Below are 13,534 nucleotides of genomic sequence, written 5' to 3' on the forward strand. Positions count from 1 at the left end.
AGTTAACCATATTCTCAAATGGAGATCAAACTCTCCTTTTTATTGAGCAAGCTGTAATTTTCAAATCAATATCAAATCATTTTCAAACGTTTGACATTTGAGAAAGGCTTTGATTTCAAATCATTCTCAAATGTATATCAAACCAAATTGTTTGCTGGGTAGATGTCTGAGATTTGGCAGAGGTACTCAACAGAACGCAAGGTATCCCCCATATGTTAATCTGGCGCGCTTGAGTAAATCCCCGAATCCCCTCTTGGGCTCCCGTACTAATAGTTCACACAGCAATTTTGACTAATTTGTGCGATACTTTCTCCAATTATACTTACCATGTTGCGCTCAATAGTTATATCACTTAGGGCCAGTTTCTCAATGTCTGGTTAACCCTAACTACATAGTTATCGACGTTATCGACACCCTGTTCCCAAGGCAGTCGGATCTACGTAACCGGAACGACCCAGCAACCCTCCCCAAAAACTCTCTGGCTAATTTGTATATTGTTACAACAAAAACAACAACACCCTGTTATATGCATGGAGTCGAAGACGTCAATAACGAAGTTTAACCGGAGATTACTGTTAATCAGGCTTTGAGTAAATTGCCCTTCGCCGCCTGGGTAAAAGATTGTCGTATTTTAATTTCGGCAGGTTGTGGTAAACAACAACTCTGCGGTACCTCTAATGGTTTTTTTTTTGCGAATTTATTATAAGTATATAAAACACAGTCTAACAGTCTTTTTTACTTGTAATTCTTTCAGATTGTGCAATGCTCTATTAAAATTGAATTGATCAACGATAGCTGGACAGAGTTGCGCGGGGAAATCGCTGGTCCACCAGATACTCCATATGAGGGAGGAAAATTTGTTTTAGAGATTAAAGTTCCGGAAACATATCCATTCAATCCGCCTAAAGTAATTATCACCATTTAATAAATATAAAGTCTGAGGCTTATTTAGCATAAAAAGGTATTTCTCACAACCAATTGTTAATTTTAATATGAAATGAGTTCTGGACACAATGCGAGTGTAACGCACCGATCTACCACGACAAATAACACTGGATCACAAATTTTAATTTTATTTTAGTTCCGCAGACGCCATTATCTAATTCCTATGTAAAATTGCTCGGTGATTCCGAAAACCGAGTTAATTTTTTTTCTATGGATACGTTTTTGAGATATTTGCAATTTACCGTTATTCAGCTTAAAGCAAAAACTGGTTCCTTTTAATCATGTATATCTTACGAACAAATTTAAAAGTCTTAATATATAGATACGCCACGAACACCCGAGTAACACGCTTTACTGCTCGTATTTTATTCAAAAAATCTTTGCGCATTTTCATTTGACCACTCATATTTCGTATTTATCCATCGATTTTCTTCATCAGTAACTTGATTTGTTTTGTAACTGAACAGGCTTTAGTACAAATGCAAAAATTTGGCACATAACCTGTTATGTTTTAAATTTTTCTTCTGTTAAAGTTTGATTTTTTAAATTTTTTCATTAAAAAATAAAAAAAGTTGGAATTATTAATTAATTTGACAGAAACTATACGCCCTATCGGCAAGTAATGTAATGCAATGGAGAATTTCATTGGCTTTCATTTCTCGTATTTTATGTTAAGAATTTAAAATTTTTTCGTAAGATATACGTGATTAAAAGGAACAAGTTTTTGCTTTAAGCTGAATAACGGTAAATTGCAAGTATCTCAAAAACGTATCCATGGAAAAAAAATTAACTCGATTTACGGAATCACCCAGCAATTCTACATTGGAATTGGATAGTGGCGTCTGGAGAACAATTTTGCTGTAAACCAGTGTAATTAATAAATCAGGTTTCATAGCAAAGGGATGGACGTGCCATTCTAAGATCACGGTAACGAGTCTGCATGAGTTCCAATATTTTCATATATGCATATACTAATTTCCATAAGTAAATCTTATATTAAACGAGCAATTCTTGTATATATATATGTATATCCATAGGGTTCTCGAAAACGGCTCTAACGATTTTGATGAAATTTTGTACACAGATAATGTTTTGGATTTTAAGGTTATCTGAAAAGGCCCTATCTCCGAGAAGACTCGTATAAGGTTGCCACCTATTCGAAATTAGTTACAAATTAATTAAAACGTAATTTTATGGGTATCAAAAGGAATGTATTTTAAAGATCCCTAATTCAAAAATATTTGTAATAGGGTTGCCACTTATTTTGATTCACATAATTATTTAATTTTTTGTTTAGAAAAATAGGTAAAATATTACTAATCATGGGTACCAAGAGAAGATTCTTAAATAATGCTTTCCCTATATACAAAATGTTATTCCTTAAGATAATAGTGTAAGGTTGCCACTTATTTTCGATTCTGAACAATTTATCTAAAGCATCGCAATATGGATATGAAATGAAAGGTATTGTTGAGAACTTTGGTCAGGGTTGCCAGGCTTCTATGTAATAAAAATTTTTGTTTTGTTAATTTTAATCAGCATTTTTTTTTGTGTAGACACAGTACATATACGCTCAAGATATGTACCATTCATTCCAGAGTATTTCGGAATAGGGTTTCCAGCTAAATTTTGGAGTAAGAAATTTACTTAATAGATATCGATTTTTTTTTTCCAAAATATTTTTTTCAAGCTATCCAAATCTAGAAAACTTTAAAATGTATATGCACTCCGGGCAAAGCTCGGTCAACCTGGTACTGGAATATTAAGTTTGCTTTATTTAAGGAAAGTTTAGTCGGTTCCCAAAATTTGCGAAATAGGTGTCCCAAATACATTTGTCTACTTAAGTCCTAATAATAGTAAAGAAAATTACGGAAAATCGTACTTTCGCGACTCGTATGTTCGCGACCGGTACTGAAGCTTTTAAGTAAAAAACTAAAGGAGATGTTTTAACGTGCAGTTAGTTTGGAGGAAGTTCCTTTATTCCACTTTAATATAAAATTAATCGCTTTAGAATATTCTGTTCCATTTCGCAGTTTTTGCGTTCTTCTAGTTGCAGCCAAAAAGGACGTCCATTATTCGTACGTTCGTGATCGATTGTTTATTGCTAACATATTGAAAAACAAAGATAATATACCTAGCCAAATGATATCGAAACATACAAAAAAACAAGTAAGAGCAGCGCTGTCTTCGGCTATGCCGAAGGCTTCATACCTTTCATGAACATCTGCAAATTTTACTTTGACAGATTACTGCTTTTGAATACATCTGCATACATCGATAGAGGAGTTACATACTTATATAAAAAATCGCATCTAAACAATCAGAGGTATGGAAGAAATACTTTATATAGCACCAATCTAAGTGATTTTCACTGCTATGTGATCAGTATGTATACCGGTAACACAATTTATTGGGTTTAGTTTCCTACATAAAGGGGATATATGGCAAAAACTGGTATCTGAACAATCAGTGGTATAGGAGATAAAGCTTATACAGCATAGATTTTGATGATTTTCTCAGTAGACTTTGTATTATTATTTATAAAATATCTTACGAAATTTATCGGTTTTAGCTGTTCAAATAAAGGAGTTTTACAGTAAAATCCCATATCTGAACAATCAGATGTATGGAAGATATATGTTGTAGTCATCCGATCCTTGTTATTTTCACTGTAAGTATTCTGTTAATAATGAGTGAAAATGGTGCGAAATTTCATGTTCCTAGCTGCATAAATGGAGGAGTTATGATAAAAGACCTCATATCTGAACAATCAGTTGTATGGGGGCTGCAGGTTATAGTGACCCGATCTTTGTTATTTTCGCTGTAAGTCTTCTGTTGATAATGAGTGAAAACAGCGCGAAATTTCATGGTCCTAGCTACATAAATGGATGAATTATAACGATAAATCTCATATCTGAACAATCAGTTGTATGGGAGCTATAGGTTATAGTTACCCGATCTTTTTAATTTTCACTGTAAGTTTTCTGTTGATAATTATTGAAAACAGTGCGGAATTTCATGTTCCTAGCTATATAAATGGAGAAGTTATAATGAAAAATCTCATATCTGAATAATCAGTTGTATGGGAGCTATATGTTATAGTAGTCCGATTCTTCCGGTTCCGACAAATGATTAATACATTATAAAAATACACCCACCTACCAAATTTGATCCGGATATCTCGAAAACTGAGAGACTAGATTGCATACAAACAGACAGACAGACGGACAGACGGACAGACGGACATGGCTAAATCAACTCAGCTCGACGTTCTGATCATATAAGTATACATTTTCATGGGTCTATCTCTTTTTGTTCTGGTACTTACAAACATCGGACCAAAGTTATAATACCATTTCATGCTCATGAAAGGTATAATAAACATTTATGGTTATTTTAGGAGCTCTTCCAAACGGTAGTTAAAAAAAGAAAACACAAGTTTCTATTGAGATTTGTACCACGATTTTTTATTAGGAAAAATTAAAAAAGCAACAAAGTCTCAGCGGTAGAAGCTATAGCAGCTATTTCGGAGATCACCACATCTCCTCATCAGGGCATGAAGCACGTAACTTTGAAACGATAGTCCTTCAAACGATACTGACAAAACGACCTCGTAAAAACACTGATTTATGCATTTGTGTTGCTGTTACGTGTTACTATTACTGTTAAGAGAATCAAAACTGGAATCAACTTGACGATATCGCACAAACGATCAAACAATTTTGGGTTTTCATGAAGCAACACAGTCTTGACACGATATCGTTCAGACGATTGTCGTCATACGTGATTCATGTCCAGACTTCTGTTTTTCTAGACCTCAGCAGGGATCGAACCTGCGTAATCGATTTTCAAAATCAGAAGCGTTAACCACTGAGCTATGTACATCCCGTAAATGCAGATAGATGTATAGAATTGACAACAACCACGCTGTCGAGTTTAAATAGCGGAAAATTAGCTGCACTTGATAGTAGTTGGTTGAATAAGGAAAATGAATTAGCAACAAGAGTTTACGGGATGTACATAGCTCAGTGGTTCATGCTTCTGACTTTGAACGTCGATTACGCAGGTTCGATCCCTGCTGAAGTCTAGAAAAAAAGAAGTCTGATGAGGAGATGTGGTGATCTCCGAAATAGCTGCTATAACTTCTACCTCTTAGACTTTGTTGCTTTTTCAATTTTTCCTAATAAACAATCGCTCAATAAAAATATTAAAAATAAAATGTTAATAAGCCACAATAACATCGACAAAAACAAGTTTCCTTTTTTCTTCCTAAGTATACGGAATATTTGAGCTATCATACAGATAGTTTAGGTGAAGTTTTCATGAAGTCGGAAAAAGGGGCGTGGCACCTCTAATCTATATATATACAATAATTTTTAGCAAAAAAACCGCCTTAAAAAATATTTATATATGTATATATTTCATGACCCAATGATCGGATCTCAACCAAATTAGTATGGGACCACCTCTGACACACTACCCTTCTGTTGCAAAAATCGAAATCGGTTGCCGTGGTCTAAAGTTATGCGGTAAAATACATAAAAAAAAAATATTCCGACGAACTGATAACCTCCTTTTTTGGAAGTCGAAAGTTGAAATGTTTTCCGTATGACGGCGATGCCTGACCAAACCGCTGAACCGATTTCAATTCCTTAAAAAAAAAACTTTTTTGGACCTTCTGCGTGGAAGGTTTTTCGATTTAAAAAAAATTTGTAATTTTTGTGTGTTGTTGTTTTGTTGAAGAATGCTGAGACGTCACGATTTCACAATTTCATAGAGTTTTCTGTACATTAAATGTCACTAAACTACTACATGGCTAGCCCGATTTGGTTGATATTCGGAACATCTGTCAGCACCTAGAAAAGAAATATTCTGATCAAAAATACACTCGTTAGGTGGCGCTAGGGTTGGGATATTCCTAAAAACTGCATTTTCTCGCCGAGCTGGCTCATATTTAGAATACAACTTAGCCAATTGAAAAGAAATATTGGGACTAAAAATGTACACGATAGGTGGCATTGTGGACGAGATATTCCTAAAATTCTTATACACTGGGATAATGATAGATATCTACTATATATTTGTAGAAGTATGTATGTGCCAGGCTGCAGCCTAAACGGATGGACAGAATCGAATGAAATTTTGGCAGAGTATTACTATCACACCTAGGCTTATAATAGGAAGGAATAGGAAAAAATTGGGATTCGGGGGCGTGGCACCTCCCATAGGCGTAAATTTTTTTATCAGCTGTAACTTCGGAACCATAAGTGACATAAACTTGAAACTTGGTATGCAGACGGTAGGTGCTTATACTAAGGTATATATAAATCAGTGTGTAAAAAGGGGCGTGGCACATCCCATAGGCGTGAAAATTTGTATCAGCTATAACTTCGGAAACATAGGTCATATGAACTTCAAATTTGGTGCGCAGATGTATCTATAGTTGCATAAGTGACATAAACTTGAAACTTGGTATGCATACGGTAGGTGCTTATACTAAGGTATGTATAAATCAGTGTGTAAAAAGGGGCGTGGCACATCCCATAGGCGTGAAAATTTGTATCAGCTATAACTTCGGAAACATAGGTCATATGAACTTCAAATTTGGTGCGCAGACATATCTATAGTAGTTGCATATAGTAAGGTATATATAAATGAGTGAAAAGGGGGCGTGGCTCATCTCATATTCGTGGAAATTTTATCAGCTATAACTTCAAAACCATAAGTCACATGAAGTTGAAATTTGGTACGTAGACGTATCTAGGGCAGGTGCTAATAGTAAGGTATATATAAATGAGTGCAACAGCTGGAAGTTTCACAGCTATAGCTTCAAAACCATAAGTGACACGAAATTGAAATTTTGTATGCAGATATGTGCTTATATACATGAGTTTGAAAAGGGTGGCGTGGCTCATCTCATATTCGTGGAAATTTTATCAGCTATAACTTCAAAACCATAAGTGACACGAAATTGAAATTTGGTATGCAGACGTATCTATGGTAGGTGCTTATAGAAAGGTATATTTAAGTGGGCTTGTAAAAGGGGGCGTGCCTCATCTCATATTCGTGGAAATTTTTATCAGCTATAACTTCAAAACCATAAGTCACATGAAATTGAAATTTTGTATGCAGACGTATCTATGGTACGTACTTACACTAATGTATATATAAATGAGTTTGTAAAAGGGGACGTGGCTCATCCCAAAGGCGGGGAATTTCTTATCAACTATCGGGCATGTTCTGAAATTCGAAACTTTGAAATCGACTCGAATTGACAAGTAGTTTTTTATTATATCTGATGAAAAGACAGAATATTCTAATTGAAAACCGTAAAAGAAGCAGCATTGATATGAAATAAATCATTTCAATGCGAGAGTTGTAAATTTTTGGGTTAAAAACCATCGAAAAAATTATCGAAATCGAGTCGATTTAAAATTTTCGAATTTCCGAACATGCCTGTATAACTTCGAAACCATAAGTCACATGAACTTGAAATTTGGTATGCAAACGTATCTATGGTATGTGCCTATACTAAGGTATATATAAATGGGTTTGTAAAAGGGTACGTGGCTCATCTCAAAGGCGGGGAATTTCTTATCAGCTATTACTTCAAAACCATAAGTCATATGAAATTAAAATTTTGATATGCAGACATATCTACTATAGCTGCTTACAGTAGACTATATATACATGAGTGTGGACCTTTTTATCAGCTATAACTTCGGAAACATAAGTCCCAAGATCTCGAAATTTGGTATGCAGGCATATCTATGGTAGGCGCTTATAGTAAGGTATATATATGTAAATGAGTTTTTGAAAAGGGGCGTGAAATATGATGAACTTTGGTGCGAATACATATCCATGGTAGGTGCTTATAGTAAGGTTTGTATACATGTGGGATTGGACAGATGGACGAACACAAAATGCCACTAAGCAACCCTGACCAATGACTAACAAATACAACACTGTTCAACGTACACACACAACACTGAAAACGACCTGGTTGACGAAAGGAGGAGAATAGGAAAAAAACGAACGAAGCTAACGGACACTCGCTAGTACACGTACACTCGCTAGTACACGGCCACACGGAACGGAGGGATCTTTTGTAATGCCGAATTTAAATTAGCCTAGCTAGTAAGAACGCCTTCAAGCGAAATAAAATTATGTGTAATTTTTAATAACTAAAAATCGTGTGCGTGTCTTCATTGAAGGGCCATCCTACAAAGTGGCGTCAAAAGTGGTACGAATCCATAAACTCGTGTGAAAAAAAAACTTAAAAAACTTAAATAGTGGAGTGCACGAGCCCATGTGTATGTGAAACTCGTAAGCGCGGAATTATATATACGCGAAATTAAACATTTTGCTATGCGTCACTAAACGCAAAATAGTTGTATGTATGTATGTGCATATAAATGCGCACGGAAACCAAAACAACTAAAGTTTTAGATAAAAGCGCACTGTACATTATATGTGCTCATAAAGAACGGCACCTAACCGTTATTATAGTGGTCCGTGTACGCCGTCGTACGGAAAATTTTCGGCATCGTTGCGGTACTTACCCAAACCGTAAGAGTGACACTACAATTCGCAAAGACAGCGCATATCTGCTCGGCTTTGCGCAAATTACGAAGACCGCGGCAGCGATCTGCCAACTATAAGGCAATGCACAACAATCACCACAACTACAACTCTGAGTACAGCGACGACGACAGCGGCAGAATCGGTAACTACTAGCCGAGCAAAGCGCAACTCACTACAGCTACGGCTCTGCGCAATAGTACAGCGACGGCGACAGCGTTGCGTTGTGCATCAAAACCAACGCGCAGCCAAAGCCACGGACAGCGGCGAGGGAGAGAAGAGCCAGGCGACAGAAGTTGACAGCAGTGGGGTTGAAATCTCAACCAAGAAGCAGATGAGTACATGTTGTGAATTTTATGTATGTAGGTATATTGTAGTATGTAGTCGCACATGTGTATTTCCTTGCTTTTACGTTTATATACAAACACAAATCCAATAAGGTAATTTGATTTTAGCAAGAAGAGCGAAACATGGTTCAATTTATATATGTACATACGTGTATAAGCAAATACGCGTATACGAATCTAAGCGTGTGATCAATAAACAAAATATTTTCCAATAAGAAAATTTGATTGTAGCAGCAATAAGAGCGAAATATTGTCCAAATTACATATGTGCATACTTGTATAAGCAAATATACGTATATGATTATAAACGTGTGGCCAATAAGCAATTGAAATAGGGTTTTTAGACAAAGTTGAACATTTAAATTTGTAAACAATGGACCGCGACTCTATTCGAAACTTGACGGTTGACTGTTTAAAGGAGAAATTGCGGGAGTTAGGCTTGTCGACGACCGGACGTAAATCGACTTTACAAGACTGATTATTGGAACATTTTGGCCTTAATGTGAGTGACGGCGGAGAAACCGATGGCGATGAGATAGAAAGCCGGCAGAGCGTGCGCGAGGTTAGGGTTGGAAGGTCCGGTTTTATTCTTCGCGGCATTGAGAACTCTATGACCTCATTCAGCAGATCAGGTCGTCCTAGCTACGAGCAGTGGCTCGAAGATTTTGAGGCGAACGCGGAAGCTGTAGGTTGGGATGAATTACAACGTTTTATTTACGCAAAGCAGTTGTTGAAGGGCGGCGCGAAAATATTTATTCCCAAAGCGGTATTATTAGTTGGTGCTCCCTAAAGCACGCATTGCAGCAAGAATTTGGCGTCGCATTGTCATCCGTCGAAGTGCATCGAGCCCTTCGCAACCGTAGAAAGCATCAGGGGGAAGATCTCAGGGAATATCTGTACGTTTTAATGGAAATAGGCAAACCAATAAAAATAGACGATGCCAGCTTGACCGATTATTTTATCGATGGGATACCCGACACTAGGTCGAATAAAAGCAATCTGTATCAGGCGAAGACTATCCGACAATTCAAAGCGCAAATAAAGGTCTATGAGAAGATCCAGGCCACCAAGCCTCAGACTTGTAGCAACGCCAAATCGTCATCAAACAAGGTTTTGCCAAGCTCAACACCAGAAAGAAATTAAGGATTATATAAAAAAAAGAAATAACTTGTTACATCTGGGTGGAACGCAACTTCAGGAAGTGATATATAATATTCCTGGCGCACTAGTAGATCCAACTGAGAACGTAGATGTGTTTGAAGTTTTGGTTGAGAAGCTCAATGGATATTTTTCGCCGAAGAGAAATTCTACGTTTGAGCGTCATTTGTACCGATCATTAACGCAGACAATGGAGAAAATTTAAGCAGATTTATTTTACGTTTAAGAAATCAAGCGAACAAATGTCAGTTTGGTCAAACTAAAGAAGAGGTTGTAAATATCAACTTGAAAGACAAACTGATAGATGTTTGGGCTCCGAAAGAATTGAAACGTTTACTAGAGAAAGAATATTCACTTGATGAGGTGTTAGAGATGTGTCATGTGCATGAGCAAATCAGTAGTCAATCTGGTGAGATGACGACGGCTCCGACTTGCGCTGGTATTTGTAAAGTAACGTCATTTGAGGTGAATAAGAGTTCGGAGCAAGAGTGTAACAGATGTGGACAGATGGGTCATTCGGGTAGTAGTATGAAATGCCCGGCGAAGAATGCGAAGTGTAATAGATGCAATTTTGTTGGACATTTCGCTCGGGTGTGTCGGACAAGAGGAAATAAACGTGGTAAGGTTTTCATCGGCAAAGATGTTAAAAAACGGAAATTTGGGTCATCAAATGTACGGTATGTTTCGGAAGCGGAGAATTTTGAACAGAAAGCGAAAGATAGAGATGTACAGGCCTTTGATTGTTTCAAAATTATCTTGGGGTATGGCTCGATCTCTTCCATGGATGAGAGAATAGAGTGTTACATTGGAGGTCATAAAATAACCATGTTAATTGATTCTGGATCTCAGTTTAATTTACTTAGTGAGGAAGATTGGGAATTTTTATTCAGCAGGAAAGCTACTATGTGGAATAATAGAACGGATTCGGAAAAAAGATTTCGTGCGTACGCTGGAGATGACTTGTTAAAAGTTAAAGTTGTGTTCGAGTTAGTTATTGGAGTTAATATGACATCGGATTTGATTTCTACATTTTACGTGATTGAGATGGGAGGCAGTCTTTTTTAGGCAGAGATACCGCTATCATATTGAATGTTTTAAAGTTGGGCCTTAGAGTAAATCAGATTAGCGAGATTTCTCCGTTTTCAGAAATTAAAGACATAAAAATTTCGTTAACAATTGACGAGTCTGTTAAGCCAGTTCAACAGCCACTTAGAAGGATTCCGGCAGCGTTGGAGGAGAAAGTTGAAATGAAATTAAATGAAGCTTTAGCGGAGGACATCATCGATCCGGTAGAAGGACCAAGTGCATGGATATCTCCTGTGGTGGTGGTATTTAAAGGAAATGGAGACCTTCGCTTATGTATTGATATGAGACGTGCGAACAACGTGAAATATATCCTTTCCCTACTTTTGATTCTTTTATGACCAGATTAAAAGGTGCCAATATTTTACAAGATTGGATTTAAAAAATGCTTATCAGTGAGAGTTAGACGAGCAAAGTCGTGAGATAACAGCTTTTATTACGCACAAAGGAATTTTTAGGTACAAGAGACTTTTGTTTGGTGTAAACTCGGCCCCTGAGATATTTCAGAAGACAATGGAAAATTTATTGGCTGGATGTGGAAATGCGTTAAACTATTTGGACGATGTCATTGGGTATGGACAGACAGAAGTTGAGCATGATAAGAACTTAGCCGAAGTTTTGAAAACGTTTAAACAATGTGGAAGGCGCAACAGCTTAAATTCTTGGGCCATATTATGTCAAGTGAAGGTATAGATCCGGATCCAGGAAAGCTAGAGGCTATTTTGCAATTTCGACCGCCATCGAGTAAGGAAGAGACTCGAAGTTTTTTAGGTTTAGTAACGTATCTTCGCAAGTTTATTCCGGATCTTGGTGATGTTACAGAACCTCTCAGAACATTAACTAAGAATAATTAGAACAAATTTACATAATTATGTATAAGCACACAAATCGAGCATGTAAACAAAGCTTCTCAGCGGTGAAAAATATACTATTGTGAACAACCTAAACGAGCAAAATTCACAATAGCGCTATTCTTCATCGAATGAGCGCCATAATACCAAATGAAAATTCGTTCGCACTTTCGACCAGAGTCGAAAATCGAATGCAACTCATAATAGGGGCCATTATTTAGCTGGAATTGAATTTGAGCTGGTCACTGATCACAAGCCGTTGGAAACTATTTTTAAACCAACATCGAAGCCTCCGGCACGGATTGAGAGGTGGGTTTTGAGGCTGCAGTCGTTTAAGTTTAAAGTTGTATATCGTTCAGGCAAATTGAATATCGCTGACTCATTCTCCAGACCCTGTACGGGCAGTGCTCGAAATTCTGAAACTTTTGATAAGAACTGCGAACATTATATAAACACTATAGTTGAGAGATCAATTCCTTCAGCGTTAACAATTTTGGAAATAGTTGAAAATAATAATTTGGATCTGGAACTTTTAGACGCAGTAGACAGAGTAAAGAACGATAGTGGGAGTATTGACAGCAAGAGCAAATTTTTTCCGTATAGATTTAAACTGTACCTTAGGAAACATTCTATTGAGAGGAGCTAAGATTGTCATACCGGCTGCTTTGAGACCCGGGGTGTTGGAATTAGCACACGAAGGGCATCCGGGGGAAACTGTGATGAAGCGAAGAGTCCGTTCGAAGTTATGGTGGCCCTTGGTTGACAGAGATGTCGAAAGATTTGTGAAATGTTGCCGTGAATGTTTATTAGTATCAAGACCAAATCAGCCAGCTCCGATGAACAGGCGTGCTCTTCCAGAAGGACCTTGGCTATGTTTAGCGATGGATTTGTTGAGACCTTTGCCAACTCATGAGTATATATTTGTTGTGATCGATTATTATTCACGATACTATGAGCTGAAATTTCTTAAAAAAATAACATCAACTGTAATAATTGATATTTTAGATGAAATGTTTTCTAGATTGGGTTATCCTAAATCTATTACTGCTGATAATGGGCGGCAGTTTCTGAGTGATGAATTTAAAAGGTTTTGTGTTGTGAATGCTATTGAGCTTATGACTTCTCCACCATATTGGCCACAAGCGAATGGCGAAGTGGAGAATATGAATCGTTCTATCCTTAAACGATTACAGATCGCTCATTTGCAGGGAGCACACTACAAAAAGGAGATTTTGATGTATAATGTCACTCCTCATGGTACTACGGGAAAAGCTCCATCTGAATTATTGTTTAATAGATTGATACGTGATAAAATACCATCCGTTCACGATATTAAAGAGGATGTATTGGACTCGGAGGCTAGAGATCTGGACATTTTGAATAAAGAAAAAGGAAGGGAAAGAGGGGATAAAGATCGCGGAGCGAAAGTAAGCGAAATCAAAGTTGGAGATACGGTTCTTCTTCGGAATGTATTGTTTCCGAATAAGCTGACAACTAATTTTGATGCTGCGGAGTATGAGGTGGTTGGCCAAAATGGAAATGATGTTACAATTCGGGGCAATGGCAAAG

The 13,534-nt window shown here is 37.0% G+C and overlaps 1 protein-coding gene across 2 annotated transcripts in view; it reads left to right on the forward strand.

Moving 5' to 3' along the window:
* The first annotated feature begins 745 nt into the window (after window positions 1-745).
* LOC118749782 (ubiquitin-conjugating enzyme E2-22 kDa-like) overlaps window positions 746-13,534 on the forward strand; it is an 83,198-nt gene continuing 70,409 nt past the window's right edge. The window contains exon 1 of one of the 2 annotated variants that reach the window (XM_036484559.1): window positions 746-907. The gene's annotated coding sequence lies outside the window, so the exon portion shown is untranslated. The remainder of the gene's footprint in view (window positions 908-13,534) is intronic. The other variant, XM_036484560.1, reaches the window with a different exon arrangement.

Source organism: Rhagoletis pomonella, unplaced genomic scaffold, assembly GCF_013731165.1.
Source record: "Rhagoletis pomonella isolate Grant_MI unplaced genomic scaffold, Rhpom_1.0 Rhpom_scaffold_00047, whole genome shotgun sequence".
NCBI lineage: Eukaryota > Metazoa > Arthropoda > Insecta > Diptera > Tephritidae > Rhagoletis > Rhagoletis pomonella.